This window comes from Manacus candei, unplaced genomic scaffold (assembly GCF_025592945.1).
Source record: "Manacus candei isolate 608988 ecotype Guabito, Panama unplaced genomic scaffold, ASM2559294v1 h1tg000336l, whole genome shotgun sequence".
NCBI lineage: Eukaryota > Metazoa > Chordata > Aves > Passeriformes > Pipridae > Manacus > Manacus candei.
Window position 1 is genome coordinate 12,929 of NW_026138384.1, and position 17,560 is coordinate 30,488.

General features: G+C 62.8%; 1 long non-coding RNA gene and 1 pseudogene across 1 annotated transcript; one reads left to right on the top strand and one right to left on the bottom strand.

The window, feature by feature from the left end:
- The first annotated feature begins 151 nt into the window (after nt 1-151).
- On the top strand, nt 152-12,065 carry LOC127465198 (selenide, water dikinase 1-like; annotated as a pseudogene).
- LOC127465199 (uncharacterized) lies at nt 11,773-16,353 on the bottom strand. Its single transcript, XR_007901922.1, has 2 exons — nt 16,091-16,353; nt 11,773-12,344 (listed from the first exon to the last, which is right to left on the bottom strand). It is a non-coding gene; the product is annotated as an uncharacterized LOC127465199 (long non-coding RNA).
- Between the last annotated feature and the right edge of the window lie 1,207 nt (nt 16,354-17,560).

Below are 17,560 nucleotides of genomic sequence, written 5' to 3' on the forward strand. Positions count from 1 at the left end.
CGCCCCCTCCCATCTTCTGCCCAATCACCGCCCGATCTCTCGGACACACCCCCCTCCCCTCACAACCCACCAATCCGCGCCCTCCTCCCCTCAGTGCACCGCCCAATCAGCGCCCTTCGCCCGTGGCCCTGCGGCCAATCCGAGGCGCGGGCGGGCGGCGGGTCGGGCGCATTCCAAGATGGCGGCGGTGCCGGGCGGGTCGCGGCGCTTCGAGCCCGCGGCGCTGGGCCTGGACCCCGCCTGGCGCCTCACGGCCTACGGCGAGCTCCGCGGCTGAGGCTGCAAAGTCCCGCAGGAGACGCTGCTCAAGCTCCTGGCGGGACTCGAGGGGCAGCGCCCCGGAGGAGCGGGAGGAGGAGGAGGAGGGGAAGGGGCTGAGGCGGAGAGCGGAGGGGCCCCGGCGCTGGGTGAGAGCCGGGGGGCTGCGGGGGGGGTGAGAGGGGGCTTGTGGGTCGGGAACACGCTGTGGGGGGTTTCGGGGGGTGGGGTTAGGGGAGGGTTTGGAGGAGTTTGGGGGTTTCCTGAGAGTCTGGAGGGGTTTGCCGGGGGCTGGGGGTCCGGGCAGGGCTCAGGAACACGCTGGGTGCGGGGTTCTGAGAGGCTTTAGGGCCTTCAGGAAGGTCTGGGGGGGGTCTGGAGGTTCAGGAACATGCCAAGGGGCTGCTGGGTGTGGATCTTTGAGAGTCTTTGGGGGTTCCTGGGGGGGATTCTTGGAGCTTTGGGGGTTCTGGGAGTCCAGGGGGGGCTCAAGAATGTGCTGGGCGGGGAGTGCTGAGAGGCTTTTGGGGGCCTTCGGGAGGGTTCTTGGGGGTCTGGAGGGTTTTGGGGGGTCCAAGGGGGGCTCAGGAGGAGCTGGGGGGGTCCTTGACGTGAGGGGGGGTGAGGAGTCCTGAGAGGGCTTGGGGGGTGTGGGGGTCCTGGGAGGTGTTTGGGGGGGAATTTGAGGGAGTCTGGGGGATCTGGAGGGGGCGAGGGGACTTGGGGGCGGACTTGGGGGTCCCGGGAGGTGCTTTGGGGAGGTTTGGGGGGTCTGGAGGGGGCGGGGGGGGTCTGTGGGGACTCAGCAACACGTGAGGGGGGGCAAAGGGCAGAGGGGGGGCAAAGGGCATGGGGGGGAGGGGAGGGCAGGGAGAGGGAGGAGTCTCGGGGGGGAGGGGCCCCCCCATCCGGCTCCTTCCCGCGCTGGGGCCGGTCCCACCCCCCAGGCAGGGTTTGGGCCCCCCTGCCCGGACCGGAGCCCCCCCAGAATGGTGCCCACCCCTCAAAAAAGGGGTTGGTGCCCCCCCAATGGGTCAATACCCCCCCGATGGGTCAGTGCCCCCCCCCAATGGGTCAGTGCCCCCCCAGTGGGGTCAGTGCCCCCCCCAATGGGGTCGGTGCCCCCCCAGTGGGTCTGTGCCCCCCATCAATGTGATCTGTGCCCCCCCAGTGGGTCAGTTTTCCCCCAGTGGGGTCTGTGCCCCCCCAACAGGGGCTGTGCCCCCTCTGATGAGTCAATTGGCCCCACAGTGGGGTCTGGCCCCCCCTGACAGGTCAATGCCCCACCTAACGGGGTCAGTGCCCCCCCAGCGGGGTCTGTGCCCCCCCCAATGGGGTCTGTGCCCCCCAATGGGGTCTGTGCCCCCCTGATGTGTCAGTGCTTCCCTCAGTGGGGTCAGTGCCCCCCCCAGTGGGGTCAGTGCCCCCCCAGCGGGGTCTGTGCCCCCCCCAATGGGGTCTGTGCCCCCCAATGGGGTCAGTGCCCCCCTGATGTGTCAGTGCTTCCCTCAGTGGGGTCAGTGCCCCCCCACGGGGTCAGTGCCCCCCTAACAGGCTCTGTGCCCCCCCAATGGGGTCTGTGCCCCCATTAATGGGGTCTGTGCCCCCCTGATGTATCTGTGCCCCCCCCATGGGGTCAGTGCCCCCCCCAGTGGGGTCAGTGCCCCCCTAACAGGCTCTGTGCCCCCCCAGGCATCGGGCTGGACTCGTGTGTGATCCCCCTGCGGCACGGGGGGCTGTCTCTGGTGCAGACCACCGACTTCTTCTACCCCATCATCGATGACCCCTACATGATGGTACCCCAAAAACACCCCTGGGACCCCCAAAAACACCTCTGGGACCCCCCAAAAACACCCCTGGGACCCCTAAAAACACCCCTGGGACCCCCAAAACACCCCTGGGACCCCTAAAAACACCCCTGGGACCCCTAAAAACACCCCTGGGACCCCCAAAACACCCCTGGGACCCCTAAAAACACCCCTGGGACCCCTAAAAACCCTCCTAGGACCCCCAAAAACACCCCTGGGACCCCCAAAAACACCCCTGGGACCCCTAAAAACACCCCTGGGACCCCTAAAAACCCTCATAGGACCCCCAAACACCCCCTGGGACCCCCCAAAAGCACATTGGGATCACCAAGACCACCTCCTGGGACCCCCAAACAAGCCCTGTGACCCCCCCAAACACCCTGGGACCCCCAAAAACACCCCTGGGACCCCTAAAAACACTCTGGGACCCCCAAAACACCCCCTTGGATCCCCGAACACCCCCTGGGGCCCTTAAAACCCTTCCTGGGATCACCAAAAACCCCCCGTGACCCCCCAAAACACCCCCTGCAACCTCCAAACAGCTCCTGGGACCTCCCAAACCCACCTGGGACCCCCCAAACCACCTTGGGAACTCCCCAAAACACCCCAGGAAACTACTGAGACCTCCCTCAGATCCCCCAAATCCTTCCTGGGGCACCCCAAAAACCCGCCTGGGACTCCTCAAATCCACTCCTGGGCCCCCCAAATCCCCTCCTGGGCTCCCAAAACCCCACCTGGGACCCCCCAAACCCCACCTGGGACCCCCAAATTCCCTCCTGGGTGCCCCAAACCCCACCTGGGACTCCCCAAATCCTCTCCTGTGACCCCAAACCCCACCTGGGACCCCCAAATCCCCTCCTGTGCTCCCCACACCCCACCTGGGACTCCCCAAACCCCACCTGGGACCCCCAAATTCCCTCCTGTGCTCCCCAAACCCCTCCTGGGACCCCCCAAATCCCCTCCTGTGCCCCCAGTACCCACCTAGGACCCCCCAAATCCCCTCCTGGGCTCCCCACACCCCACCTGGGACCCTCCAAATCCTCTCCTGTGACCCCAATGCCCACCTGGGACCCTCCAAATCCCCTCCTGTGCTTCCCAAACCCCACTTGGGCTCCCCAAACCCCACCTGGGACCCCCAAATCCTCTCCTGTGACCCCAATACCCACTTGGGACCCTCCAAATCCCCTCCTGTGCTCCCCAAATCCCACCTTGGGTCCCCCACACCCCACCTGGGACTCCCCAAACCCCACCTGGGACCCCCAAATCCCCTCCTGGGCTCCCCAACCCCCACCTGGGGCCCCCCAAATCCTCTCCTGTGCTCCGCAAACCCCACCTGGGACCCTCCAAATCCTCTCCTGTGACCCCAATGCCCACCTGGGACCTCAAATCCCCTCCTGTGCTCCGCAAACCCCACCTGGGCTCCCCAAACCCCACCTGGGACTCCCCAAACCCCACCTGGGACCCTCAAATCCCCTCCTGTGCTCCCCAAACCCCTCCTGGGACCCCCCAAATCCCCTCCTGTGCTCCCCACACCCCAGCTGGGACCCCCCAAATGCCCTCAGGCCCCCCCTGAGAGCCCCCTCCCCGTTGCAGGGCCGCATCGCCTGCGCCAACGTGCTGAGTGACCTGTACGCCATGGGGGTCACCGAGTGTGACAACGTGCTCATGCTGCTGAGTGTGAGCCAGCGCATGACAGATGAGGTGACAGGGACACTGGGGACATTGGGGGGGTCACAGGGACACAGGGGGGGTCACAGGGACACGGGGGGGGTCACAGGGACACGGGGGGGGTCACAGGGACATGAGGGTGTCACCGAGTGTGACAACGTGCTCATGCTGCTCAGTGTGAACCAGCGCATGACTGACGAGGTGACAGGGACAGGGGGACACTGGGGGGGTCACGGGGACACTGGGGACATTGGGGGGGTCACAGGGACACAGGGGGGGTCACAGGGACACTGGGGGGGTCACAGGGTCATTGGGGGGTCACAGGGACACTGGGGGGTCACAGGGACACAGGGGGGTCACCGAGTGTGACAACGTGCTCATGCTGCTGAGTGTGAGCCAGCGCATGACTGACGAGGTGACAGGGACAGGGGGACACTGGGGGGGTCACAGGGACACTGGGGGGGTCACCCAGTGTGACAGACAAGGTGACAGGGACAGGGGGGCACTGGGGGGTCACAGGGACACTGGGGGGGTCACAGGGACATGGGGGGGTCACAGGGGACACCCCATGACCCCTTTCTGCTCCCCAGGAGCGGGACAAGGTGATGGCTCTGCTCATCCAGGGGGGTGACAGTGACACTGAGGGGTGACAGTGACAGGGGTGACAGTGACACTGAGGGGTGACAGTGACAGGGGTGACAGTGACACTGGGGGGTGACAGTGACACTGGGAGGTGACAGTGACAGGGGTGACAGTGACAGGGGTGACAGTGACAGGGGTGACAGTGACACTGGGGGGTGACAGTGACACTGAGGGGTGACAGTGACACTGGGAGGTGACAGTGACAGGGGTGACAGTGACACTGAGGGGTGAGAGTGACAGGGGTGACAGTGACAGGGGTGACAGTGACACTGGGGGGTGACAGTGACACTGGGAGGTGACAGTGACACTGGGAGGTGACAGTGCCCCCCCTGTGCCCCCAGGAGCGGGACAAGGTGATGCCCCTGATCATCCAGGGGTTCCGGGACGCGGCCGAGGACGGGGGGACGTCGGTGACGGGGGGACAGACGGTGCTGAACCCCTGGGTCATCGTGGGGGGCGTGGCCACGGCCGTCTGCCAATCCAGCGAGTTCATCATGTGAGTGACAGCTGAGGGGCGGGGCTTGGGGAGGGGGCGTGGTCACAAATGTCTGCCAATCAAACAAGTTTATCCTGTGAGTGATGGGCGGGGCTTGGTGAGGGGGTGTGGCCATCTGTCAATCAAGTGAGGTCATTATGAGTGATGGGTGGGGCAGAGCTTGGGGAGGGGGCGTGGCCACAGCCATCTCTCAATCAAATGAGCTCATCATGTGGGTTATGGGTGGGCTGGGGAGGGGGCGTGGCCACAGCCATCTGTCAATCAAATGAGCTCATCATGTGGGTTATGGGTGGGCTGGGGAGGGGGCGTGGCCACAGCCATCTGTCAATCAAATGAGCTCATCATGTGGGTTATGGGTGGGCTGGGGAGGGGGCGTGGCCACAGCCATCTGTCAATCAAGCAAGTTGTTCATAGGAGGGACAGCTAAAGGGTGGGGCTTGGGGAGGGGGCGTGGCCATAGCAGTCTGTCAATCAAGTTCATGTGAGTGATGGGTGGGGTGGGGAGAGGGGGCGGGGCCACAGCACTTGTCAATCAAGTGAGTTCATCATGTGAGTGACAGCTAAGGGGTGGAGCTTGGGGAGGGGGCGTGGCCACAGTCATCTGTCAATCAAGTGGGTTCATGTGAGTGACAATGGTGGGTGGGGTTTGGGGGGTGTGGCCACGGTCTGTCCATCCAATGAGTTCAGTGAGTGACAAGGAGGGGGCGGGGCTTGGGGACAGGGAGTGGGGTGGGTGGGGACTGGTGATGAGGGGCGGAGTTGGGGGCAAGGGGGGCGTGTCCCTTGCTGACCCCGCCCCTCGCAGGCCGGACAGCGCCGTGCCCGGGGACGTGCTGGTGCTGACGAAGCCCCTGGGGACACACATGGCTGTCAGCGCTCACCAGTGGCTGGACATGGTGAGGGACACTGGGGGGACATGGGGGGACATGGGGGGGACGGTGACACCACGGGGGGGACGCCCAGAGCCAGCCCTGGGTCACCAGGGGCACCTGAGGTGGGGCTGGGGGACCTCCAGGTGTCCCCAGAGGGACCTGAAATGGGACCCTGAGCCACCCCTGGTGTCCCCAAGGGGACCCTGAGCCATCCTGGTGTCCCCAAGGGGACCAAAATGAGACCCTGAGCCACCCCTGGGGTCCCCAGGAGGACCCTGAACCACCCCTGGTGTCCCCAAGGGGACCAAAATGGGACCCTGAGCCACCCCAGGTGTCCCCAAGGGGACCCTGAGCCACCCCTGGTATCCCCAAGGGGACCCTGAGCCACCCTGGTGTCCCCAAGAAGACTGAGAGCCACGCTGGTGCCACCAAGGGCACCTGAGATGGGACAAGGGGACCTCCAGGTGTCCCCAAGGGGACCCAAAATGGCACCAAAGCCACCCCTGGTGTCACCCGAGGGACCCTGAGCCACCCCTGGGGTCCCCAAGGGGACCCAAAATGGGACCAAGAGCCACCCTGATGTCCCCAAGGAGGCCAAGAGCCCCCCCAGTAGCCCCTGAGCTGCCACTGAGGTCCCCAAGGAGACCCCAGGGCCCCCCTGGGGGTGTCCCTCAGGCCCCCGCGGGGGTCCCTGACACGTGTCCCCTCCGTGTCCCCTCAGCCCGAGCGCTGGAACAAGATCAAGCTGGTGGTGACCCGGGAGGAGGTGGAGCTGGCCTACCAGGAGGCCGTGGCCAGCATGGCCACGCTCAACCGCACCGGTGGGTGACACCCAGGGGACCTGGGGACACCCTGGGGACACCTGGGGACACGAGGGGACCCGGGGGAGGTGACACAGTGGGTGTGTCAGGAGGCCGTGGCCAGCAGGGCCACCACGAACTGCACCGGGGGGTGACACTGAGGGGAGGTGGGGACACTCTGGGGACACTGAGGGGACACCTGGGGACACTGAGGGGGCACAGGGACACCCTGGAGACACTGAGGGGACACAGGGACACCCTGGGGACATGAGGGGACCCAGGGGAGGTGACACAGTGGGTGTGTCAGGAGGCCGTGGCCAGCAGGGCCACCACGAACTGCACCAGGGGGTGGCACAGGGGGACATGGGGACACCCAGGGGACACCCAGGGGACACAGGGACACCCGGGGGACACCTGGGGACACTGAGGGGACACAGGGACACCCAGGGGACACCCTGGGGACACGAGGGGACCCAGGGGAGGTGACACAGTTGGTGTGTCAGGAGGCCACATCCAGCACGGCCAGAACTCAACTGCACTGGTGGGTGACACTGAGGGGACGTGGGGACACCCTGGGGACACTGTGGGGGCACAGGGACACCCAGGGGACACTGAGGGGGCACAGGGACACCCAGGGGACACCCAGGGGACACTGTGGGGGCACAGGGACACCCAGGGGACACCTGGGGACACTGAGGGGGCACAGGGACACCCAGGGGACACCGTGGGGGCACTGTGGGGACATGGGGACACCCAGGGGACACTGTGGGGGCACAGGGACACCCAGGGGACACTGTGGGGGCACAGGGACACCCAGGGGACACCCAGGGGACACAGGGACAACCTGGGGACACCCAGGGGACACCTTGGGGACACCCAGAGGACACAGGGACACCTGGGGACACGAAAGGACCCAGGGGAGGTGACCCAGGGGGTGGGGTTTGTTGTATCAGGAGGCCCCACCCAGCATGGCCACCATGGGGGTGACACTGGGGACACCCGGAATGGGACCAAAAGCCACCTCAGATGTCCCCAAAGCCACCCCAGGTGTCCCTAAAGCCACACCAGACATGGTCAAAACCACCTCAGACGTTCCCAAAGCCACCCCAGGTGTCCCCAAATCCACCATGGTTGTCCCTAAAAGCCACACCAGACATGCCTGAAGCCACCTCAGATGTCCTCAAAGCCACCCAGGTGTCCTCAAAGCCACCGTGGGTGTCCCTAAAGCCACACCAGATACGCCCAGAGCCACCCAAGGTGTCCCCAAAGCCACTTGTGATGTTGCCAAAGCCACCCAGCTGTCCCCAAAACCACCCAGCTGTCCCCAAAACCACCCAGCTGTCCCCAAAGCCACCCCAGCTGTCCCCAAAACCACCCCAGCTGTCCCCAAAACTACCCCAGCTGTCCCCAAAGCCACCCAGCTGTCCCCAAAGCCACCCCAGCTGTCCCCAAAACCACCCAGCTGTCCCCAAAGCCACCCCAGCTGTCCCCAAGAGCCCCCCAAAGTCATCCTAAGGGGTCCCCAGGCCATCCCCGGTGTCCCCAAAGCCACCTCACGTGTCCCCTAGACCACTCCAGCTGTCTCCCCAGCCACCATGGGGTGGCCCTTGGCCACGTTCAGTGTCCCCAAAGCCGCCCCAGGTGTCCCCAAAGCCACTAAAGGTGTCTCCAAGGAGGAGGGGACACCTCGAGGACCCTCCTGGTGACACTCTGGTGTCCCCTCCCCCAGCTGCAGGTCCAAGGGGGGCCTTTGGTGCCCACCCAGCCACGGATGTCACCGGGTTTGGGATCCTGGGGACGCTCTGGGTGTCCCCAGAGTCACCTCAGATGTCCCCAGGGGAACCCCAAAGTCACCCCAGGTGTCCCCAAAGCCACTGCAAATGTTCACAAAGTCACCCCAGATGTCCCCAGGAGAACACCAAACCACCCTAGGGTGTCCCCAAAGCCACCTCAGATGTCCCCAGATCTATCAGGGGGGTCCTTAGGCCATCCCAGATGTCCCCAAGGCCACCTCAGATGTCCCCAAGAGCACCCCAAAACCACCTTGGGTGTCCCCAAGGCTGCTGTGGGGGTTCCTGGGCCATGTTGGGTGTGACACTGGTGACACCCTGGTCACACTGGTGACATTGGTGACCCCCTGGTGACACCGGTGTCCCCTCCCAGCCGCAGGCCTGATGAGGTCCTTCGGTGCCCACCCAGCCATGGATGTCACCGGGTTTGGGGCTCCTGGGCCACGCCCAGGGGTGACATTGGTGACGTTGGGGCCATGTTGGGTGTCCCCAAGGTGACATTGGTGATACCCTGGTGACACTGGTGTCCCCACAATGACACTGGTGACGCCCTGGTGACACTGGTGTCCCCACAATGATACTGGTGACACCCTGGTGAGACCCTGGTGACACTGGTGTCCCCTCCCAGCCGCAGGCCTGATGAGCTCCTTCAGTGCCCACCCAGCCACGGATGTCACGGGGTTGGGGCTCCTGGGCCATGCCCAGGGGTGACATTGGTGACGTTGGGGCCATGTTGGGTGTCCCCAAGGTGACACTGGTGACACTGGTGTCCCCACAATGATACTGGTGACCCCCTGGTGACACCGGTGTCCCCCCCCAGCCGCAGGCCTGATGAGGTCCTTCGGTGCCCACGCGGCCACGGACGTGACGGGGTTCGGGCTCCTGGGCCACGCGCGGGCGCTGGCGGCGCAGCAGCGCCTCGACGTCGCCTTCGTCATCCACAACCTGCCCGTCATCGCCAAGATGGCGGCCGTGAGCAAGGCCTGCGGGGGCAGGGGGGGGCTCCTGCAGGGCACCGCCCCCGAGACCTCGGGTACGGGCACGGGGACCCCAAAAACGGGGAGGGGGACCCTGAAAATGGGGGGTGGGTGTTCAGTCATCCCGGCCAGCAGGGGGCGCTGTCAGCATAAAAAGGGAGGGGGGAAAACCGATAAATGGGATAAAGGAGCCCAAAAATGGGATGGGGGACCCCAAAAATGGGATGGAGGACCCCGGAGTTGGGGAGGGGGACCCCAAAAATGGGGAGGGGGACCCTAAAAATGGGGGTGGGTGTTCAGTCATCCCGACCAGCAGGGGGCGCTGTCAGCAAAAAAGGGAGGGGGGAAAACCGATAAATGGGATAAAGGAGCCCAAAAATGGGATAAAGGGGTCCAAAAATGGGATAAAGGGGTCCAAAAATGGGATGAGGGACCCTGAAATTGGGGAGGGGCACCCCGAAAATGGGGGGTGGTCAATGAAGGAGTGTGTTCGGTCATCCTGGCCAGCAGGGGGCGCTGTCGGCAAAAAAGGGAGGGGGGGGAACCAGAAATGGGATAAAGAAGCCCAAAAATGGGACAAGGGAGTCCAAAAATGGGATGAGGGACCTCAGAAATGGGACGGGGGACCCCGAAAATGGGGAGGGGGAACCCGGAAATGGAGGGGCCAGTGGGGGAGGGCTTTCAGTCCTCCCGGCCAGCAGGGGGCGCTGTCAGCAAAAAAAGGGAGGGAGGAAAACTCAGAAATGGGATAAAGGAACCCAAAAATGGGATAAAGGAGCCCAAAAATGGAGAGGGGGACCCCGAAAATGCAGGGGGTCAATGGGGGGGGTGTTCAGTCATCCCGGCCCGCAGGGGGCGCTGTCACAAAAAAAAAAAAATGGGGGGGGAAAACAAAAATGAGATAAAGGACCCCGAAAGTGGGATAAAGGAACCCAAAACTGGGATAAAGAAGCCTGAAAATGGGATGGGAGACCCCGGAAATGGTGAGAGGGACCCCGAAAATGGGGAAGGGGGTTCCGAAAATGGGGGGATTTATAGGGGAGGGTATTCGGTCATCCCGGCCAGCAGGGGGCGCTGTCAGGAAAAAAAAAAGGGAGAAATCGGGGGAAAACCCCCCAAAATGGGCTAAAGGAGCCCAAAAATGGGCTGGGCCCCCCCTAACCCCCTCGTTTCCTCACAGGGGGGCTGCTGGTGGTGCTGCCCCGGGCCCAGGTTCTCTCAAGGGGCTCAGACACCCCCAACTCCCCCGAGCCCCCTCCCCACTCCCAACCCCCCCATTTTTGGGGTCCCCTCACTCATCACCCCCTAAAAAGTGTGAGGGGGGGGGGGAGTCCCCCAAACTCCCCCTTTCCCCCCTTCCCTTCCCTTCCCTTCCCTTCCCTTCCCTTCCCTTCCCTTCCCTTCCCTTCCCTTCCCTTCCCTTCCCTTCCCAAACCTTCCCAAACCTTCCCAAACCTTCCCAAACCTTCCCAAACCTTCCCAAACCTTCCCAAACCTTCCCTTCCCAAACCTTCCCAAACCTTCCCAAACCTTCCCTTCCCTTCCCAAACTTTCCCTTCCCAAACCTTCCCTTCCCTTCCCAAACCTTCCCTTCCCAAACCTTCCCAAACCTTCCCAAACCTTCCCTTCCCCTCCCCCTGAGCCCCCTCCCCGCCCCCCCAGCCCCCCGATTTCGGGTCTTTCCCCCCAATTTTGGGGTCCCCCGGTTTGGGGGTCCCCCCTAACGCCCCCGTTTCCCCGCAGGGGGGCTGCTGGTGGTGCTGCCCCGTGCCCAGGCCGCGCGGTTCTGTGCCGAGCTCAAGGCCCCCCCCGGGCGGCCCGAGGGGCTGCAGGCCTGGATCGTGGGGGTGGTGGAGAAGGGCCCGCGGGGGGCCCGGGTCATCGACAAGCCCCGAGTCATCGAGGTGCCCCCCCGGGGAGCGCCCCCTCCCCCCCCCGCACCCCGACAGCCCCGGCACGCCCCCCCCACCCCCCCCAGCCCGGTGACCCCCCCCGAGCCCCCTGCTAGGGCACCCCAAAAAAAAACCAGCCCTGAAATCGCAGCGAATCGGCCCAAAAATATCGGTTCTGATCCCCCCCCGAGCCCCCTGCTAGGGCACCCCCAAAAAAAACCAGCCCTGAAATCGCAGCGAGTCCACCCAAAAAGTCAGTTCTGATCCCCCCCCGGGACCCCCCGGTGACCCCCCCCGAGCCCCCTGCTAGGGCACCCCCAAAAAAACCAGCCCTGAAATCGCAGCGAGTCCACCCAAAAATCAGTTCTGATCCCCCCAAGAGCCCCCGGGACCCCCCCGATGACACTCCCCGAGCCCCCTGCCAGGGCACCCCCAAAAAAAGCACCCCGAAAATCCACATTGGACCCGAGTTTTGGCCAAAAAAAAGAACCCAAAATGAGGTGAACACCACCCCCCCACACCAAAATCCACCCCGGGGGGGTCCCCCCAGGTCCTTTTTTAGGGGACCCCAAAAAGCCCCGAAATGGCCCCAAACCCCCTCCTCTCCCCAGTGGACAGAGGTATTTTCCCCAAAAGAGGCCCCTAAAAATCAGGTCAAATCCTCCCAAAATCCGGTCAACCCTCGAAAATCAGGTCACGCCCCCCTCCCCAAAATCCACCCCGGAGGATCCCCCAAATCTCCTCCAAACCCCTTTCTCAGAGACCCCGAAAAAAACCCCAAATCACCCCAAAAACTGATCCAAGAAAAACACCAAGGAGCAGCAGGTAAAGTCCCCCAAAATGAGGTCAAACCCCCCCAAAATGAGGTCAACCCCCCCAAAATCACATTAACTTCCCCCAAAATTCACCCCGGGGACCCCCTCCCCCAGAGAAACCCCCCTTTCTATGGGACCCCCAAATGACCCTCCCCCCCCAAAATCACCCCAACACCCCCCCCCAGCGCTGCCTGACTTTGGGGCTTTGGGGACCCCCCAAAAAGACCCCCCCACACACATCACTCCCCCCGTGGGGGGCCCAAATCTCCAGGACCCCCCTCCCCGTACCCCTTTTTTGGGAACCCCCTCCCAAAAAAAAAAAAAAACTACCCCATTTTTGGGGGAAACCCCCCCAAAATTATCGCCCCCCCCCGGGGTTTGCCCGATGAGCAGCGGGCGAAGCCCCTCCCCAACTCCCCCCCCCCGCACCCCCAAACTCCCCCCCCCGCGTGACGCCCCCCCCCAAAACCCCCCGTGGGGGTGGGGGAGGGGCCGAGACCCCCCCTCAGTGAGGGAGGGTTGGGGGGGTCCCGGTTTTGGGGGGGGGGGCGGCGGGAACCCCCCAGAAATGGGGCAATAAAGAGCCATTGGAGCAGTTTGGGGGGCGTTTATTTTGGGGGGGGGAGACCCCAAAACCGCGGGGGGGGGGGTCCCAAGGCAGGGAGGGGGGTTTGGGGGGTCCCCAACATTGGGGGGGGGAACTGGGAGGGTCCAAGAGGGAAGGGTTGGGGGGGGGGCACCTCAGCAAAGGGGGGGCAGAGGGGATTTGGGGGGTCCCCCAGGTTGGGGGGGCTCCAAGGGGGGGTTTGGGGTCCCCCTCGGCGATGGGGGGGGGACCTGGGGGGGGTCTCTGGTGCCCCCGAGAGGATTTTGGGGGGACCCGGTGGGGTTTTGGACCCTCCCCTCGTCCAAAATCACTTGGTACAGTCCCTGCTGTGAAAAAAAAAGCGCTTCCGTGAGGGAAAAACCTCTTCTGTGAGGGGAAATCTGACTTTCCTGAGGGAAAAATCCACTTTCCTGAGGTAAAATCTTCCCCCCTGGGGTAAAACACCTCTTTCCTGTGGCAAAAAATCCACTTTCCTGAGGTAAAAATTCACTTTCCTGAGGTAAAACCTTCCCCCTTGGGGTAAAATACCTCTTTCCTGAGGTAAAAATCCTTTTTTCTGAGGGAAGAAAAACCTTTTCTGAGGTAAAAAACCCTTCCCTGAGGGGAGAAATGCTCTTTCCTGAGGTAAAACCCTTTTCTGTGAGGTAAAATTTACCTTTCCTGAGGTAAGAATCCACTTTTCTGAGGTAAAACCTTCCCCCTGAGGTAAAACGTGTTTCCTGAAGCGCGAAATGCTCTTTCATGAGGTAAAACCCTCTTCTGTGAGGTAAAATTCTTATTTTCTGAGGTAAAAAACCCTTTTCTGAGGTAAAATCCTCCTCCTCGAGGTGAAAATTTCTCTTTCCTGAGGTAAAACCCCCCTTTGTAAGGCAAAATTTACCTTTCCTGAGGTAAAAAAATATCCTTTTTCCTGATGTAAAACATCCCTCCGTGGAGTCAAGATCCCTTTTGGACAAGTAATCGTCCTTTTGTGAGGAATCTTCCCCCTCCCTGAGGAAAAACTCCTTTTTTTTGAGGGAAAACTCTCTTTTTTTGGGGTATAAAACCTTCATTTGGAGGAAAACTTTTTTTTGAGAAGCCCCTTTCATGAGGTAAATCTCCCTTTTCCGAAGGAAAATTACCCCCCCCTCTTTTTTTTTTTTTTTTAACTCAAAACCGTCTGGGTTTTTTTTTTAAGAGAAACCCTCTGGTTTTGGAGTGATTATCCCTTTTCCGGGGATAATTGTGTTCTTTCTTGAGAACAACCCCCCTCCCCAGGGGTAAATGTCCCTTTTCCTGAGGTAAAACTCTTTGAGGCAAAAATCCCCTTTTTTGAGGGGAAACCTCCTTCTTTCTTAGGAAATGTCCCTTTTCCTGAGGTAAAACCTCCTTTTTTGAGGACATTTCTACCCCCCGAGGTGAAATATTCCTTTTCCAGGGAAAAGAACTCTGGTTTTTTGAGAAAAAAATTATTTTTTTTAAGAAAACCTTTTTTCCCACTTTTAAAAACTTTTCTTTTTAGAGAAAGGGAAACCTTTAGAGAGGGAAACCCCTTCCTTTTTTTTTTTTTTAATAAAAACTTGCTTTTTTGAGGTAAACCCTCTTTTTTTTTGAGATAAACATACCCTTTCCATGTGGAAACTTTCCTTTGAACAGCACCCCCTCATCTTTGAGGCAAATCCTTTTTCTGGATGAAAACACGTAATTATTTGAGGTAAATATCCCTTTCCGTGAGGAAAAAAAAAATCATTTTTTGATGATACTTCCCCTCCGAGACAAATATCCCTTTTCCAGAGGCAAAAAAAACCTCTTTTTGAGGTAAATCCCTCCTTTTTCTGAAGAACCCTCCCTGAGGTAAAATTCGCCTTTTTTGAGGGAAATTCCCTCCTTCTCTCCCCCCCCCTTTTTTTTTTTGAAGGAAACACGGTTTGCTTATTTGACTGAAAACACTTCTCTTTTTTGATACCAAAAACTTTATTGAGACGAACATCCCTTTTCCTGAGGACGAAACCTCTTTTTGAGGAAACCACCCCCCCCTCCCTGAGGCAAATACCCCTTTTCCAGAGGAAAACCGACCTTTTGTGAGGGAAAACCCCAACGTTTCTTCGACCGCAATCCCTTTTCCCTGAGGTGACCCCACCGCTCGCACCGGGCTCGGCTCCGGCTCCGGGATCGTCGGGGCTCGGCCGGGGCGGGGGGTCCTAAAGCCCGCCCGGCCCTTGGCTGAGGCCGGGTCCTAAAGCCCGTTCGAGGACTGGGGCTGAGGCCGGGGCCGGGTCCTAAAGCCCGCCCGACACTGGGACTGAGGCCGGGTCCGGGTCCTAAAGCCCGCCCGGTGGGTCCCAGTCTCGGTCCAGGGACTGAGGCCGGTCCCGGGTCCTAAAGCCGCCCGGCGGGTCCCAGTCCCGGTCCCGGGTCCTAAAGCCCGCCCGGCGGGTCCCGGTCCCGGTCCCGGGTCCTAAAGCCCGCCCGGCGGGTCCCGGTCCCGGGTCCTAAAGCCCGCCCGGTGGGTCCCAGTCCCGGTCCCGGGTCCTAAAGCCCGCCCGGTGGGTCCCGGTCCCGGGTCCTAAAGCCCGCCCGGTGGGTCCTGGTCCCGGTCCCGGTCCTAAAGCCCGCCCGGTGAGTCCCGGTCCCGGGTCCTAAAGCCCGCCCGGTGGGTGTCTCCTGGTCCCGGTCCCGGGTCCTAAAGCCCGCCCGGTGAGTCCCGGTCCCGGGGGTCCTAAAGCCCGCCCGGTGGGTCCTGGTCCCGGTCCCGGGTCCTAAAGCCCGCCCGGTGGGTCCCGGTCCCGGTCCCAGAGCCCACCCGCTGCCGGTGCCGGTCCCGGAGCCCTCCGGCTGGTCCCGCTGCCCCTGCCCGCGGTGCCCGTGCCCGGTCAGACGCCCCCGGCCCAGCCCATCTCGTCCGCCAGCTCCTCCTCGGGCGGCGGCCGCAGCGGCTCCTCGTCGCTGTACACGGCGGGCGCGGGCGCGGGCGGGGCCCGGCGGCGGGTCAGCAGGTCGGCGGCCGCGCTCTCCATCTCGTCCATGGTCATGTCACACGCGTCCGCGATCTCCCGCTTGGCCACCGCCACGAACTTGGGGTCGCGGGCGAACAGCCCGAGCCCCTCCGAGATCAGCACCTGGGCGGGGGGCGGAGGGGGCGGCGCTGGCACCGGCGCGGGGCGGACCCGGGGGTCCCCCCGTGTCCCCCCACCTGTCCCCGCCTGTCCCCCCGCCTGTCCCCCCGCCTGTCCCGCCGTGTCCCCCCACCTGTCCCCCCGCCTGTCCCGCCGAAAAACCCCAAATCACCCCAAAAACCTGCCTAAAAAACCTGTCAAGGAGCAGCAAAAAGTCCCCCAAAATGAGGTCAAACCCCCCCAAAATTCACCCCGGGAACCCCCAAAAAGACCCCCCCACACACATCACTCCCCCCGTGGGGGGCCTAAATCTCCAGGACTTCCCCCCCGTACCCCTTTTTTGGGAACCCCCTCCCAAAAAAATAAAAACCACCCCATTTTTGGGGGAACCCCCCAAAATCCTCGTCCCCCCCCCCCCGGGGTTTGCCCGATGAGCAGCGGGCGAAGCCCCTCCCCAACTCCCCCTCCCCGCACCCCCAAACTCCCCCCCCCGCGTGACGCCCCCCCCCAAAACCCCCCGTGGGGGTGGGGGAGGGGTCGAGACCCCCCCTCAGTGAGGGAGGGTTGGGGGGGTCCCGGTTTTGGGGGGGGGGGCGGCGGGAACCCCCCAGAAATGGGGCAATAAAGAGCCATTGGAGCATTTTGGGGGGCGTATATTTGGGGGGGGGGAGACCCCAAAACCGCGGGGGGGGGGGTCCCAAGGCAGGGAGGGGGGTTTGGGGGGTCCCCAACATTGGGGGGGGGGGATTTGGGGGGTCCCCAACATTGGGGGGGGTTTTGGGGGGTCCCCAACATTGGGGGGGGGTTTGGGGGGGTCCAAGAGGGGAGGGTTGGGGGGGCCACCCCAGCAAAGGGGGGGGGGGGGAGGCAGAGGGAATTTGGGGGGTCCCCCAGGTTGGGGGGGCTCCAAGGGGGGGTTTTGGGGTCCCCCTCGGCGATGGGGGGGGTTGAGGGGGGGGGGTCTCTGGTGCCCCCGAGAGGATTTTGGGGGGACCCGGTGGGGTTTTGGACCCTCCCCCCTCTAAAATCACTTGGTACAGTCCCTGCTGGGGTCCGGGGGGGGATTTGGGGGGTCCGGAGGGGCTTTTTTTGGGGTGCCGGGGGGATTTTGGGGATCCCCCCTCTGTTGGGGGGGATTTTGGAGTGTCCGGGGGGGTCTCTGGTGCCCCCGGGAGGGGGTTGGGACCCCCCCAATCACTTGGTACAGTCCATGATGTGGACCCAGTGGGGGGGTCTCAGAGGGGTTTTGGGGGATCCTCCCCTCTGTGGGGGGATTTTGGGGTGTCCGGGGGGGTCTCTGGTGTCCCTGGGGGGTTTTTGGGACCCCCCCAATCCCTTGGTACAGCCCCTGAGGTGGATCTGACAGGGGAGTCCTAGGGGGGGGTTGAAGGGATTTTGGGGGTCTCCCAGCACAGGAGGCTTGGGGGGGGGTCCCCAGGGATTTTGGGGTGCCGGGTGGGTTTTGGGGTGCTGGGGGAAGTTTTTGGGGTCCCGGGGGGGGGTCTGACCCCCCAAACTCTTGGTACAGTCCCTGCCGTGGATCTGCCTGGGGAGTCTGGAGAAGATTTTGAGGCACTTTTGGGGGGTTTTGGGGTCCCCCAGCAAAGGGGGTTTGGGGGGGCCCCTGGGGGGGATTTTGGGGTCCCGGGGGGGTTTTGGGGTCCCGGGGGGGTTTTTGGGGTGGCGGGGGGGGTGTCTGACCCCCCCCAATCACTTGATGCAGTCCATGATGTGGATCTGGAAGGGGGGTCTCGGGGGGGATCTTAAGGGAGTTTTGGGGGGTCTCCCAGCACAGGGGGTTTGGAGGGGGTCCCGGGGGGGTTTTGGGGTCCCAGGGGGG